At 33.6% G+C, this 17,778-nt stretch overlaps 1 long non-coding RNA gene across 2 annotated transcripts in view; it reads left to right on the plus strand.

Annotated features, from left to right (window-relative positions):
- Positions 1-17,778, plus strand: part of LOC110908690 — a 101,431-nt gene that overhangs the window by 61,283 nt on the left and 22,370 nt on the right. The gene's annotated exons all lie outside the window — the stretch shown is intronic.

Consider the following 17,778-nt stretch of genomic DNA (forward strand, 5'->3'; position numbering starts at 1 on the left):
TACATCGAATCCTTATTTGTAATTCATACTTATACTTATTCACGATGCATGTCCATGCTTGTCCTTATATTGTTGATACCTAAAAACCCCTAATAATATGCTTATTTATACAACGGTTAATCATCTAATATGTGACATATACTTGTCACTTACAAACATGTTACATACTTGTACATTACACTTTTTACATAGTTAAATCATGTTTTATTTCATATTTCACCTTGTTACAAGTTAGGGGAAACATTGTTGCATATTATTACACAACTTAATTAACAAAATTACTCATTATAATGTTTTAAAAAAATAAAAAAAAAATAAAGAAATATGGCAGCCCCAATTCAGCAAAATTCAGGCCCATATAGTTGGGTTTTGTGGGCTAGTTTCAAGGTGTAACCCCTTCTAAACCCTTCCAAAGCCCAACCCATTGAAACCCTAATCCTTCCCCCTATAAATACCACTAATAACCAGCCTCCCTACCACTTTTGCAACACTAAAAACTCTCAAAACATCCTCCAAACCGTAGCTGAAAGCAAAGGTTCGAGCAAATTGACACCCCTTCACGAAAATGAGCATAACTCACTCAATTCTTATCCGATTCACTTGATTCTTTTTCCTACTTGCTTGGATAATCATGGGGTTCGATTCCTAGACTTCTCCTTGGAGAAATCAGACCTAGAAATGCCCCGAAATAGTCCATAAACTTTCTGTTTGATTTTTATGTTCTTCAAAACTTGTTTAAACCTATGCAACTTGTGTCTAACACATCTCATGCCTATGTCCTAATGCTTACAACTTATCCCATGGTTGGTTAAGCTTAAAAACAAGGTTGAGACATTTGAAATCAGAGGATTAAACCTCATAAACTTGGTGTTTTGTCTAGGGTTTCAACCCACAAATCATGTCAAACATAGTCTTTGATACATGAGTGATTATGGAACAACTTGGGTTGTCCAAACATACAATCCTCACATGATTTGATGATTTCTATTAGTTAGTTTACTTTACATACATGTAAAGACCTTAGTTCATGACCCTCCTTGGTTGTTTTTACATCAAGTGTAGTGGTGAACATCAAAGGGGTACCTAAATGGAAGCCTTGTCTTCCTACCCCATCCATGACACCCATGACTCAACTTGAGGTACCTAAATGAAGATGTAATCTTCTACCTCTTACTTGAATACTTGAACATTTGGACTTAATAATATGTGTATAATATACGACCTACATACTATCTATGTACACTCGAATCTTTGATGTTGAAATCATATTCATTTGTCAAAGTAGTAGGTTATCATCTAAGGACCTAAACCTTGTTATGATTCTTATGGGTGTTCAACTCATAAAATCATTATAACCCATGAGGTTACCAAGTGTCATACAAGTGTTATGTGTGAAGATGAATATTTTGATATAATATTTTCATGTCACTTTCATTCCAAATCTCGACTCTAAACATGCTTGAACTTAAACCCTTATGCATTCAACCTTCCAACCTCGGCAACTTTGTCACATTGGATAATCGGAAAACATATGCAAACTTTGTGAGTATACTAGTATTCCCCTTTTACTTTTATCACTTTTGGGGTGTAACATGTTTTATCTATCAACAAACTTACACATGAACATTTTGCTTAAACACATGAACATTCCTATAACATGCTTGTATACGTGATGGCTTGATACTTTAAACTTGGGTGATTCTTATGTGTTGAACTTATCATTAACTTCGTACGAGCCAAACCGTGACATATGTAGCGCTATAGGATTAACGACCCGCCCTTTATCATCGGTTATGTCATCAGCATATTGCGTTTTCTTGGTTTGATATGTTAGACACATGCCATGTTTAAATGTTTATCTTGAATCACATGCTTGCTATGAAGAATTGTTCAAACTTATCTTTTGCTATGTACGTATCAAACTTGTATACTCGCCTTTGCTTTTGCATTGAACTTTATTTTAAACATGTTACTGGTTGAGGACGATGATGCTACGAAATGAAGTAGCGTTGATGCCTAGATACAAATATAGACGTTTAGGTTTAATCCTTGTATCAATGTTGATTATGTTGTATTGTATTTCCTTTGAACTTGATGTTATTTGATTTCTTTGTAATGTTGACAAAAGAATTATGAAATGAAATCGGTTTATTAAATATTGTCACAAATAGCGTTATGATGACTCTAGCAATCTTCACACTTCGTCTCATCCCGATGTTTCCGCCATTGGTTGGGGTGTGACCGATTGGTATCAGAGCCATAACTATAGGGAATTAGGAAAAGTAGGAATGCTTTAACCTAGTCTATAGTTCTAGAGCTTTATTCATATGTTTTACTTGAAATTACTAGCATGCTATCTTATTTGCTTTTATTTATTCTCTTTTGATCTTGTAAGCATATGTGTCACTTGTGGGTTAATACTTAACATGCTATACTTGATTTTATTATGTGTTAATACTTGTTTCTTCATTTTATCCTTTATGTGTGTTCTTGACATACTTTTTATGCGTTAATATTCGTTTCATCATTTCACTTTTATTGTGATGTTCTTGACATGTTATACTTGTTTGTTTAATCTTTAATATACACTTTTCCTCATGCGTTTTACTCGATTATTCTAAATCCGACAACACACATATTACACAAACGAGACGAGTTCACCAAAATATGCGTGAAACCCATAATTTGGTGAACAACTCTCAATCCATCCACTTTCCTTTTCTTTTTACACGAAATTCACCATCAAGTTAGGAGTGAAATCCTCACCTTGATGGAGAAGTTCAAATTTCAAATTCTAGTGGACCCTCGTCAAAGTGTTGAAATTAAATTTTGACCCGACGAGTACCAACCACACTTAGGATACGAAACCGTCAAGTTAGGGGTGAAACCCGCACCTTGGCGACTAGTTCCACTCCTTGATTTTTTTCATAAATCCCGCGAAGTCTCGAAATTTCGATTGATTTGGGACATGTAGTAACCGGAAGGGTAAATACCGTTAACCGACTTATCGGCGAGAGTATTTTACCTATTAGGCCAAAGCATGCTCCTCAAATTCAAAAGACTTTTCGACCACTTTGGTTAGTCAAAGTTCCGTTTGGAACACTCCAAACTTTGGTCAAACATGTGTTTCTATTATTTATTTATACGATGCAATCTTTCAAACTCGAGTTTACTTTCGATTTCTCTTTTCACACACACAACATATTGAACCTTTTCCATACATTTATACATATGCATGATTTCATATAATTTAAATTCGTTTTCCTTGTAACGACAAGTGGAGAAATATCATCGAGATGGGAGTGACTTCCTTACCTTGACGATTAGCTCCACTCCCTTTTCCTTAAAACGACCTCACCAACGAGTTAGGGGTGATTCCCTAACTTAGGTGACCGTTACCAAAACTTCTCTTTCGAAACATCTTATTATGCAAACTCGATCATACTTTATACCCAAATTGTTTAATGTTATTTAAAAATACCCACTCATACAGATTTCGAAATACATTGTTTTATCAAACGTACTTTTTATTCTACAATCTATTTTCACTCAACTCATATACGCGAAATTCATAATCATGTCTTAAAACGTTTTATTGCTCGAACTTCAAAACCTTACGAAATGCTACCTATCAATTTAATCGGTTCAATGAAACTCTTGCCCATGAACTTTATATTCGACTTAATCACTAAAACACGCCCACCTTCTACTTTTAATCAAAATCCAACTAACCCTTCCCGAATACTTATAAGATCTTATAGAAGTTATATGATTGTTTTACCAAATACCCTTTCCAACACCAACAAATCAATTGTTATTTTATTTTTATTTCTAAGTCCTTTTGCTAAATTTCCCTTCTAAAGATCCTAGTTTTCACAAGGACCTCCTAAATTCATAATTTCTTATTAGATGAAGCGAACTTACTTTTTAACGAAAACCTTTTTCCTACACCGATTTACAAAACACGCGGGCAAGAAGTCTTCATGGGAACCGACAATCTTTGACTTACATGAATTTTTTTTTTTTTAACAAAAGTAGCATTTCAATCATTACAAAAATACATTATGCTTAACCAATTAGTACCTTATATCCTCTTACATACACAACTATATTCTACCCTTTCAACCAAGGTCAACCTAATTTTGATTCGATAAACTCAATGTTTCATTTAAACAACTATACATGCATATCATCGTACACATTTTGGTCGATACCTCGCGATAACATCATTTATATCATTCGTATTTACATACTCGACCTTTTGAATGTTTTATACACTTAGATCCGTGGTGTCCCAACAACCACTATTTACGCAATATTTATTTTTCATACCTACACCTATGTTCATACGTCTTATGCTTGTACTTATACGCATACTACTTATACGTTTTACGCTTCTACTTGTACACATACTACTTACACGTTTTATGTTTATGCTCATACATACATGCGTATTAATACTTAAACTTATGCTCATACTTTCATCCTTACTCATGATTCATACATTCGTACCTATACGCGAGCGCAACCCGAGGGATTCGCTTGCGTGGGTCCCACACATACTTAAACATGGACTTGCTTATATACTACATTCTTGTACGTACACATTCTAAATTTTTTTTATGTATACCCCGATTCATACACAACTAGTACAAGCTATGCGGATCATGCGACGATCAAAATAATCACGGGTGCACACGGGATTATAGTGATAGGCGTATGAGAACCATAGAGTGTGCTACTGCGTATGGTAATACACGGAACGTAACATGACACCGAAGACGAAACGGACGTAACATGGTCAAAACATGGTGGATACGCCGCTGGTACTTCCTATATATAAGTGTTTTCACCATGTTACCAAACTTTCGTAAAACGTGCCATGAGAAATTCAGTGTTTTACAGACCTTTTGGACCTAATACAAGCTTTAAACAACTCACAAACGCATCATATCCGATTATCCATGCCGAGACTTCATCTTTAACACGCTACTTTCGTCTATCTAATACTTATATCATTCATATACTTGCATTCATTTAGTGTCAATTGTTCACCCCATACTCCTATTATTCTCCATTATCCTTTCTTTTATATGAACCCCGTTCACATTCAAACTTATTTAAACTCCTTTGCCTATGCGCACGCATACCCGTTTTACCTATGCTTAAACGCCTCAACCCATTTTAGTCAAACAAATTCCTATCCTATCGTTCTTCAAAATTTCGTACTTTTCTAAACGTTTCAAAACTCCCAAGTCTCGATTCTTTTAGCCAAAATGCTTTTTCTCCAAAGTCTTCCTCTTGAATAAATTTCGGGACGAAATTTCCTAAAGGAGTGGAGACTGTAACGCCCTGCTTTTTCATACTTTCCATAATTAGAAAGCTCGCTTTGTAATGCTATTTTTGGAAATCTTGTATTATTGTAGTCGTCTTTTCGTTGTAAAATCCGAGACTTGGATCATAAATAAAATTCGTATTTCTTTAAATTCACCATCTACATATTCATACATGTTCATACGTTCGAATTCATTGTACATCGAATCCTTATTTGTAATTCATACTTATACTTATTCACGATGCATGTCCATGCTTGTCCTTATATTGTTGATACCTAAAAACCCCTAATAATATGCTTATTTATACAACGGTTAATCATCTAATATGTGACATATACTTGTCACTTACAAACATGTTACATACTTGTACATTACACTTTTTACCTAGTTAAATCATGTTTTATTTCATATTTCACCTTGTTACAAGTTAGGGGAAACATTGTTGCATATTATTACACAACTTAATTAACAAAATTACTCATTATAATGTTTTAAAAAAATAAAAAAAAAATAAAGAAATATGGCAGCCCCAATTCAGCAAAATTCAGGCCCATATAGTTGGGTTTTGTGTGCTAGTTTCAAGGTGTAACCCCTTCTAAACACTTCCAAAGCCCAACCCATTGAAACCCTAATCCTTCCCCCTATAAATACCACTTATAACCAGCCTCCCTACCACTTTTGCAACACTAAAAACTCTCAAAACATCCTCCAAACCGTAGCTGAAAGCAAAGGTTCGAGCAGATTGACACCCCTTCACGAAAATGAGCATAACTCACTCAATTCTTATCCGATTCACTTGATTCTTTTTCCTACTTGCTTGGATAATCATGGGGTTCGATTCCTAGACTTCTCCTTGGAGAAATCAGACCTGGAAATGCCCCAAAATACTCCATAAACTATCTGTTTGATTTTTATGTTCTTCAAAACTTGTTTAAACCTATGCAACTTGTGTCTAACACATCTTAAAAACAAGGTTGAGACATTTGAAATCAGAGGATTAAACTCATAAACTTGGTGTTTTGTCTAGGATTTCAACCCACAAATCATGTCAAACATAGTCTTTGATACATGAGTGATTATGGAACAACTTGGGTTGTCCAAACATACAATCCTCACATGATTTGATGATTTCTATTAGTTAGTTTACTTTACATACATGTAAAGACCTTAGTTCATGACCCTCCTTGGTTGTTTTTACATCAAGTGTAGTGGTGAACATCAATGGGGTACCTAAATGGAAGCCTTGTCTTCCTACCCCATCCATGACACCCATGACTCAACTTGAGGTACCTAAATGAAGATGTAATCTTCTACCTCTTACTTGAATACTTGAACATTTGGACTTAATAATATGTGTATAATATACGACCTACATACTATCTATGTACACTCGAATCTTTGATGTTGAAATCATATTCATTTGTCAAAGTAGTAGGTTATCATCTAAGGACCTAAACCTTGTTATGATTCTTATGGGTGTTCAACTCATAAAATCATTATAACCCATGAGGTTACCAAGTGTCATACAAGTGTTATGTGTGAAGATGAATATTTTGATATAATATTTTCATGTCACTTTCATTCCAAATCTCGACTCTAAACATGCTTGAACTTAAACCCTTACGCATTCAACCTTCCAACCTCGGCAACTTTGTCACATTGGATAATCGGAAAACATATGCAAACTTTGTGAGTATACTCGTATTCCCCTTTTACTTTTATCACTTTTGGGGTGTAACATGTTTTATCTATCAACAAACTTACACATGAACATTTTGCTTAAACACATGAACATTCCTATAACATGCTTGTATACGTGATGGCTTGATACTTTAAACTTGGGTGATTCTTATGTGTTGAACTTATCATTAACTTCGTACGAGCCAAACCGTGACATATGTAGCGCTATAGGATTAACGACCCGCCCTTTATCATCGGTTATGTCATGAGCATATTGCGTTTTCTTGGTTTAATATGTTAGACACATGCCATGTTTAAATGTTTATCTTGAATCACATGCTTGCTATGAAGAATTGTTCAAACTTATCTTTTGCTATGTACGTATCAAACTTGTATACTCGCCTTTGCTTTTGCATTGAACTTTATTTTAAACATGTTACAGGTTGAGGACGATGATGCTATGAAATGAAGTAGCGTTGATGCCTAGATACACATATAGACGTTTAGGTTTAATCCTTGTATCAATGTTGATTATGTTGTATTGTATTTCCTTTGAACTTGATGTTATTTGATTTCTTTGTAATGTTGACAAAAGAATTATGAAATGAAATCGGTTTATTAAATATTGTCACAAATAGCGTTATGATGACTCTAGCAATCTTCACACTTCGTCTCATCCCGATGTTTCCGCCATTGGTTGGGGTGTGACAACCTACTTATTATGGTTAGGATATAATCTTAGAAATAACCGTCAAATTTGAACGGCTGAGATCATTACAAAAACGGTTATTATCCTCAATATAGGCGGTTAACTCATCGTGAACAATAGTATAATAATAGTGGGCAGAAAATTTATGAGGTAACCCCCAAAGTTGTGGAGATAATGGGTAGAAAAAGGTGGAGATAACCAATTGCTGGAGAAACCGTAAAAAACTGCTCTAAACCGCCATGGGAGTGGTTATTTTTGGGAGTTTAAAGGGCTGAGATTTAATCTCAGCATGATCCGACGGTCGAGATTGATTCAAAAAGTAGTTAGACTTAATGGGTTCCATAGATATATATAATTTTAGGATTCTCTATGGGCTATGGCACGTGGTTTCTTTTTGTGAATAATAAAATTTCATAAAGAGCTACATGTTGATTATTGATGCTATTTATTAATCGAAGATCAACCTTCTGGTTCAACTTATGCATCATACATTGTTTTATGATGATTTTCAACCTGGATTCAATGAAGATCTAGGTTGAAAATCTCATAAAACAATGTATGGTGAATAACTTAAGGAGGTTATAGATGTTCTCTATGAGCAACAAAAGATAGCAAGTTCCTTTACAGACTTTCAAGAGGAAAATGTGTGGGCTATTTTAGACGATCATGACGTAAACGTGGGAAGAAACATAGTACAGTTGATAAACTATTAACATGTTTATTTTTTTGAATAAATATAGAAGATTAACTTTACGATCTTTGCTTTGGAAAATGTCTACCAAGGGGTTATTCTCATGAATCTTGTCTCCGACGACCTCCCCGTCTTTCCTGCAGCGGCGGCGCTGGAACATGGCATCAGCAGCAGTGGTTGCACTAAGAGGGGCGATTGTGGGAACTCCGGCTGCGATTTGAGTTCTGGCAGAGCTTCGATTATTCGGCAGTGGTTATGGCGGTGGTTCTGTTCAAACAGTGTCGGTAATTGAAGCTGGTGGTGGTGATTCTGGTTAGCGGCGGAGGTGGCAGTTGGTTTGATAAGGGTCTCGGACCAGAACGTGGCGGAGGTGGCAGTTGGTTTGATAAGGGTCTCGGACCAGAACGTGGTGCAGCGACATCGCACACGCACCCTCCCGTTCCATACTTTCTCCGGTCAGTAGTTGATTATTGTTTGCATTTTGTGGTTCCTTACCTTGTTCATATGTGATTCAACAGATAATACTAACTTCGTGTTGGGAGATATGGAAGGCGCTAATGTTGGACCAGTTCTGTTTAAACATAATGGAAAACGTGAAAACATACCTTTGATTGCATCAGTACAGGCCAGCAGAGGATCCAGATGGAGATGCAGCAATAAGGTTTGACATGATTGTCATCTTGGTCTGGTTTCTCCTTAGGGTGCAATATAATGATGGTGATGAGAAAACCGACAAAGGAGATCGGCTATGGAGAAGAGATCGAATATGATGTTATGAGTAATTAGGTTATGTGTCTAACCCCAGAACCTCTACATAAGTCTCCTTATATATGCACCTAAGAGGAAACCCTAATTAGTTAATAATGGTAATAAGGCCCATCAACAATTACCAACTAATTATTTAATAGGTTGTTATATATTTTGATCCATATAATGTAAATGATTATAATGGCTACTAGATTAAATTTAAAATATATTTAATCTTACATTCTCCCACTTAGCCGAGTAATCATTTATTATGAGTATTAGATAAGCCTGATCAGGAGTTAACACTCATTTTAGCCTTAAACAAGAACTATAGCAGAGAAATACAGCCGTTGAATCATTATGCGACTCAGGACCCCCATTAGTCATACTATAGCCTTAATTTAAAACCTAATCGTCATGATCAAAATATGCATAAGCCCTTTGTTTGATTTGTAACTTTATTTGTATATATGCCATTATGTCGACTTGACATATTCTTAGAGACATACAAAATCAAACTGATGAGGAAAATTAACTAATACTTAGTCATTCATAGTACGATATGCAATTGCGCACGGCCATTAATAAATACCCGTCTATGAGCTCTCTTAATAAGACTTATGGGTAATAGCCCTTCAGTTATAGGATCCTTAAGCATATCATGAATGTATTCGATACAAAACTTAGTTTCCTCAATTCGTTCATAAACGAATAATTAATTGCGTATCGAAATTTAATGCAGCACCTCTTGAACTGTTACTGTTCAAGGAGTCATGGTAGCTGATTTTATCACACTAAATCTTCAAAACATTAATTATATGGAGTTAATAAACTTATGAGTCCACTGATAAATTTCCAACGACATTTAGTGACTATATTATGTCGTTATAACTTAGGTTGATCAGTGCATTATGACTCCTCCATGAGATAAGTTTTGTCTGCTGACATAAAGATATACCCGAAATTACACTTTTGTCATCTTTGAATATCACAAAGTTAAAGTAATCAACCGGTTTTTAGTTCTCACTTCTTCTTTAAATTATAGCCTCTCGTTTCAATCAAAGATATTGTAATACTCCATTAGATGCTTCACATTAATCTAGACATATCTAGTGTGTTGCAATGTGAGTAATATCTAAACGAGTGTAGACTTGAACTTACATAAGACTTCTAATTAATGAAGTGTAAGGAAATAATCTCATTTATCCTATTATCCTCTAAAGGAGAGCAGTATTTTTATTGTTACATATGTAAGGACCCATTTAAGGTTAAACTTATGGAACGAAACTAACGTCCCATTGGGTCTATCTCAGTATGTTATGATATCAATCACGTAAGAGATATCTCTGAGATCTATTTTATCAAAGTTTGTGTTAACATTGCTTTGACTTATGTAACATATACTTGTCAAAAGAATATCATCTATATAGACATGTTTATCTTAGTTGCTCCCACTCATCTTGAGATAGGTACATTAATCCACTTGATTGTTGATGAAAATAATTACGTTAAGATTTCATCACATTATGATGTTTGCATTAACCCATACCTGGATTTATTGGCTTACAAACAAAGTGTTCTTTAACCTTCAGTTTAGAACTTTCAGTTTGTTTTATGAACATGTAAATGTGTCATCCATTTGTTAAGGAAAATTGTTTTTAATGTTCATCTAATGTAGCTTTAAACTATTATAAGCTACTAGAACAGTGATGATCCTTAAAGAAATCTTTTGATAATTTATCTCTTCCTTAGTATAATCTTTGACAATCAATCATGCTTCTTAGTGTCTTAACATTTATATATTAGGATTTGGTTTAGTTATGAACACTCTTAGGTAACTCAATCAGATCCCAAACGTTATACGAACACATAAAATCAGTTTTACTAGAAAACTGTTTTATTCCATCTAGAAGATTGATTGACACTAATGGCTTAATTAGAAGAGATTGGATCAGTAAACTTTTCCATAATCCATTTCAACTTCAGTTAGGGAGGTTATGTAATTATCAAAGTTGGTTGGTTTTTAAACCTAGATGACCTCCTGAGTTGATTATTGGGTTCATTAGAAGTTTCAGTTTTATGGATTAGCTCTTGGTTAGGTTGCTATCATTTTCAGGATTCTAAGTCTGTAAGAGTTGGTGCAGTATGGTGTACAAGAGGTGTAATCGGAGTTAAATTCGGAGTGAAATTTAATGACACTCTCCCCCAGTCTTTTGTGTTCCTTGCAGGTCATGATAAGTACTTTGACTGCTCCCACTAACCTTCGAAATCTTTAGGAACTCAGCATGCTTAGGGTCAATGTTTAACGACCAACAAATTCTAATAGAAAAACAAGTTAATAACGTTAGTCGTTGTGATTTCTCTTGTTAAGGATTATGTTAGTTTAGGTAAGAAATCTAAGTGTGCCCACAATTAAGCAACAATGAAACTTTTGTAAGAGTAGCATTAGATTTTAAGGAGACAAGTTATGATAGAACAGTGTCAATATAGAGCAGTGTCTTGTACAAGAGGTGTAAATTTAGGTAATGTAAAATTTTCACTCCCCCACCTCTTGAAACTATTGCAAGTTATTATTAAGACACTTAATGCTCCCACTGATCTTTAATATCTCTAGAATGCTATAAGAGAAGTTTCAATGAGCTACGTGACGTGGGAACCTATCACGTATACGTTAGACTTTATTTGATTTCTTTAATGTCCAGATATCATAAGAAACTTTAGGGACATTTTTAATAGAAATCTTATTAAGTATATATATGAATAGATTTCTTCTAAGACAGTGGGCCATACGCGACACAATTTAGATACAAGTTGATAGTCTGTTAAATGATAAATGAATTATGTCTGAATATTCCATTTGGAATAAGTTCCACGAATGTCAATGAATGACTTATGATGGACCCATACTTATTCCTTAAGCCAAGTAATATTTAGGGCTGTAACGTCATGATTTAAAATCACTTAGAATAAGATTAGATGAAAAAAAAATCATCCTCATTAACCATGTCATGATTTCTCATGAATTTTGGTTATAATGGATGGAATTTTGTAAGTCTCATTTTCCTTTTGTCAAATTCTCATTTGCATGATAACAAAAGTTGTGAAAATGTAAGGTATCATCTAGTTTTATCTTAGTAATGTTTCAATCCAGAAATTTAGAACAAATAATATGAGAGTTTAAGGTAAGTGTGACTTTATGTTGACTATGCAAACCTCACAACATTCATAACATTGCTTAATTATGATACTATATTCTGATTAATCTTCAGAATATATAAGGTATCGAAAAGCGTTGTTAGAAGATTGCTTATTATGGTTCTTATAGCCTTAACATTTAATTTTGTCACTAACTCTCATGTTAATTATGTGTTGACTTCTGGTAAGAAAACGTTTAGAACTAGAGTCAACTAATCATGTGTTAATTGGAATATTATAAAAAATCAGACTTAAATATCATTAGTAAGTGACTACCTAATTAGCTTATCCAATCGTTCTTCTGAATAAATAGTCTCGTTGCTTATGACTAGTCTAATGGCATAATTATGCAGTGAGATTTTCCCTTGAAGAACCTTAGAGGTGGAATTAACACTTGTAATTTGTCTATGGACCTTAGAACAGTCCTTTTTTAAAGTTTAAATGGTTGTAAGGTGAGTAACAACTTATTTTCCAGTTTCAAATAATTATTTCTTTGTATATATGTTGCTTGTCAACACACTCATTTTCCTTTGGTACTTTTGAGTGTTATAGTTGATTTATAAGGCATCAAAATTGTACAAATGAAAATCTTAGTAGGTAATGTACTGAAAAAATTGTACTTATTTCCATGCGTAAGCCCTTAACTTTATGGGTCATGGTATTGTACATTATAATGTATTCACATATACCACTTAACTTTATAGTTTAGAATTTTAAATGAAGGCGTGCATCTTAGGAGCTCTTGTGATTATTCCACAATAATAGATTAGTCTTAGGAAAGACTTAACCTGGAATAACATTAATGATAGCAATTATGTTAGAGAGTTCTTGATTATCATAAGAGACATCATGTTCGATTTATCCTAATCATCATGCTCTACTTTTCTTCTGTAGTGCTTTATCAGAAGAGAGCAATAGGATTATCGTGTCTTAAGAGATAATCAAGGATTTAATTTAAGAGCTAATTCTTATAGAAACTTTAAATAAAGCAAAACATTTTAGGCTTAAGAATTAGAGTGGATGAGATATATATAGAAGAAAATTATAGTGAGTAAAGTTAGGGGTACTAAAAAATAAGGCAGATGACATGATCATAAAAAAATAATGAAGGATCATTAATCTAAGGATCATTATGTGAAGAGGTGTAATCATTTAAGCATATGTGCAAAATGAAGACAAATCAGCTTTGGCCAGAAGTGTAATCATTTAAGCATATGTGCAAAATGATTGTAACAAATCAGCTTTGGCCAGAAACTGAGACAATCACTTTAGTTATGCACTTGTTAAGTATGTCTTCTATGAAGGAATTAAATCAGCTTTGGCCAGATATTAAGACATTCATGTTTTATGATGCACACTTAACATAGCTTTCGTAATACTTGAACGATAAGTAGATGTATCAAATCAGCTTTGGGCAGAAATGATACATCAGAAGCTCATTCAAGTAAAGCCATTTTGGTTTTGTAAAACATTATTGATCCTTATTAATTAACTAGGTATTTACAAAACCAATTATTTTGAGTTCGCTGAGGGGTGCAGGGGGACAGCGTGCCCCCGCACGGGGTTCGGGGCGGAGCCCCGAGCTAAATCTTAGTTCACATTAAATAACCTAAAATAATGAGGTTTCGGGTGAGATCTCGACTGAATTATGAGGTCTTGAGTCAAGTCTCAACTCATCTTGCAACATTATGAGGTCTCGACTCATTAATGGTCTCGAGTCGCAACCTCAGTGTCTCGAGTCGTAATCATGGTCTCGACTATTGTGTTTTATGGGATCTCGAGTGCTTGATGAGATCTCGAGTCCCAACCATGGTCAAGTTGTGAAGATTGAAGCCCTTAGTCGAAACCTCAGTGGTCTCGAGTCGAAATCTTATGGTCTCGAGTCGAAATCGTTGTCTCGAGTTGTAAATATTTGAGAACACTTATGATTTCAAGTTGAGGCCTTGTGGTCTCGAGTCGAGATCTTGGTCTCGAGTCGAAACCTGATGGTCTCGAGTCCACTGTTATAGTTGTTAATGTAAAAGCATAACTGAAAATTCGAATTCTTAGGAATTGTGATAGAGTTTCCTGTTTTAACATTGATCTAATTTTAACAGAATATTTCGAAAATCATAATCGGTTTATCCTTTTAACAGATTTTGAAAATTCTCATTAGACAAAACAGATCAAAATTAGGAAAACATTCAACAATTCAAATTATATTCCAAAACATAAAGGAATTTCGAATTTTCCTAAGAACATGTGATGAACCCTAAAAAAATAAAACATAATTCTGGAACCCGAAATCTGAAAATTAAGGCTTCTAAAACAGATTTCAGATTTGTTAATTTTAACCATTATGATTTCGAGTCATTTATATAACATTCTTTTTCCGAAAAAAGTGATTTCGGCACATCAGACTCGAAACCGGCTGATTGTGGTTATGAAGTTGTTCAAAATTTATGTTATCATGATTTCCGAAACACTGACTCGAAACAGTAACTCGAGAACAGAGTTTCGAACTTTATTAAACTTTGAAAATTTATGTTTTCCAGATTTCAATCCCAGAATAATGGATAGAATCAGAACTGATTTATTAACATATGCTCTGATACCACATGTTGGATCAGTTCTGTTTAAACATAATGGAAAACGTGAAAACATACCTTTGATTGCATCAGTACAGGCCAGCAGAGAATTCAGATGGAGATGCAGCAATAAGGTTTGACATGATTGTCATCTTGGTCTGGTTCCTCCTTAGGGTGCAATCTAATGATGGTGATGAGAAAACTGACAAAGGAGATCGGCTATGGAGAAGAGGTCGAATATGATGTTATGAGTAACTAGGTTATGTGTATAACCCTAGAACCTCTACATAAGTCTCATTATATATGCACCTAAGAGGAAACCCTAATTAGTTAATAATGGTAATAAGGCCCATCAACAATTACCAACTAATTATTTAATAGGTTGTTATATATTTGGATCCATATAATGTAAATGATTATAATGGCTACTAGATTAAATATAAAATATATTTAATCCTACAGCTAAATGAACTTATTTTTTCTGGCAAACGTATCATCATCAACAAGATCTTCAGTGAAATACAAACAACGTCTTTCCGTTGGGCGAAGCACGGGGCGAAACGAAATAACTTGGAGTGGCAAAATTGGATAACTTTTAATATAGTCGATTAATGTATCATTGTTAGGCGAAAGGGTGATCGTGTATAATGTACCAGTCTAGTGTCTTGCTTAACCAAGCATTGTATACAATTTGGTGATGAATAAAATGTTTGACGTTAAAAAAATGGTTTCATAATTATTACATGTTTTAATTTGAAATAATAAATTTTATTTCTTTAACACTTCCATATTTCCTTTAATAAATTGATTATCTAAAATTATGGAAAAATTATATAAAAAACCCAATACAAATTATCTAAATAATCAAATAATTCTATTGCTGATAAATTTGATATTCTAAATGTCACTATTATTACTTGAAGATGTGTATTTGATAAATTTAATACGTAATCTATATCTATATCTATACTATATAATAAAAGAAACCTGATTTGATACACATGTCATTCATTGGAGTTCTCTGTTTTTTTAATTAAAAAATAATTATATAATTGAAGTTAATATAAATTTAAATAATTCATAAAAAAGTGTAGATTGTAGGTCCCCTTGAGTCGTATGGATCTTCACAAAATTGTCAATCCAATCAAGAGTGCGGAATTCTCTTAATCAGAATATCACAGAAACGAGTAGTAATCAGCAACTCAGTTTCAAACCGGGTTTCTATTGATTATCAATCTCACGAATTACAATCAATCAAAACCCTAACACTAATCTATAAAAATCAGTAAATATATTCATTGAATTTATTTGTGAAAATCTTGTATTTTTAAGTAAACTAAACATGTATAAATCCAAACTATATTCATGAATCCCCAAAAATCAAGGAAAATTGTATAAATAATCCCTAACATTTATATAATCTGAAATAATCAATAAAAATATTCATTGAATCTATTTAAGATTAACTTGTATTTTTATTTGATTTAACAAGTAATTAAAACATAAATAATTCACCAAAATTCCAATTAATATCTAAAGGTTCCCAAAATTTACACACAATATACTAATATGATCTATAACAATACTCTACTATCAATTTCATCAAAACGCAAGTCCAAACCTAAAAGTCCCAAATTATATGAACGAAGAAGCCTAATTTCAACTAAAATTAAATTTGAATAAATTAGCCTTCTATCACAGAAATGGTAGGTAGGGTTTTAAAGATCATGAATAATATTAGGCTTCGGAATCAGCTAAAAAAGGATGAGAATTGATGGAGATATCACCCGTTGAAGTTTGGAGCCCTAGATTCGTTCTTCGGATTAATTCGTTTTATAAAATGGATAAAGGAACAAATTTGGCAGATGGGATGATGTAGAACACGTCCAGGATTCGTATGATGTGATTTTTCTAACTTAATTCCAACGAATTTGGTAAAATCCTTTCGTGTTCTTGAGAGTTAAAAATGGTGATAAAATTTAAATTGATTATTCGGTTATCAATGTTTATCTACCAATTAAGTATAACCAATAAACTATCTCCATAAATGTGAGTCAAACGAAGATAAAACGTTCAAGTAACTGTTGGAAAACATGCATGGCCCACAACCTTCTCCTTTTGTGAATCATCATATTAAAACTATCTTCACTTGATTGCGAGCAATTGACAACCATAGAGACTAGACTGTTGATTTTTTTTTAAATGAGGGTTGAACCTGTGATTGCGTGTAAACTCTAAGGACTGAAACTGTACTTTACTCATTTAAATAATACTGCTCCCTTATTTATCTACCAATTGACGTTTTATCAATGTTTATCTACCTGTGATCGCAACAGTCTAGTCAAACTAAGATAAAACGTTAAATTGAAAAATACATAAAGAAAAACTAGTCATCATCATATTAAAAAACGCCAAGTCAAATTAAAAATACATAAAGAAAAACTAGTCATCATCATCTTGTGAATCAAGCCTGCATTTTTCGGTTAATGTTCTATCAATAGCAACATGGATATATAGATCAAGTTTCATGAGAATTCTACAAGGATACAACCCTAAGCAAATCAGTATAAAAAATCACACGAGATATATATAAACCCTTACCCGCTTACCATCTGTATCTCTTTTGTTAGACATTTTCTCAACCAAAGATGATGACTCTCCAGGATCAAAACTATACAAACATCATTCTTAGACATATTAAGAGTTTACCAACTGTACAAACATCAGTCAGATTTTAAAGAAATATAAACATATAAGAGTTTACCAACTGTACAACATGAGTTTATCAACATCCCACATTTACATCAAGATCTTTTAAGATACGCAAATAGCCCACACGGCCACACATTTACC

This window comes from Helianthus annuus, chromosome 14 (assembly GCF_002127325.2).
Source record: "Helianthus annuus cultivar XRQ/B chromosome 14, HanXRQr2.0-SUNRISE, whole genome shotgun sequence".
NCBI lineage: Eukaryota > Viridiplantae > Streptophyta > Magnoliopsida > Asterales > Asteraceae > Helianthus > Helianthus annuus.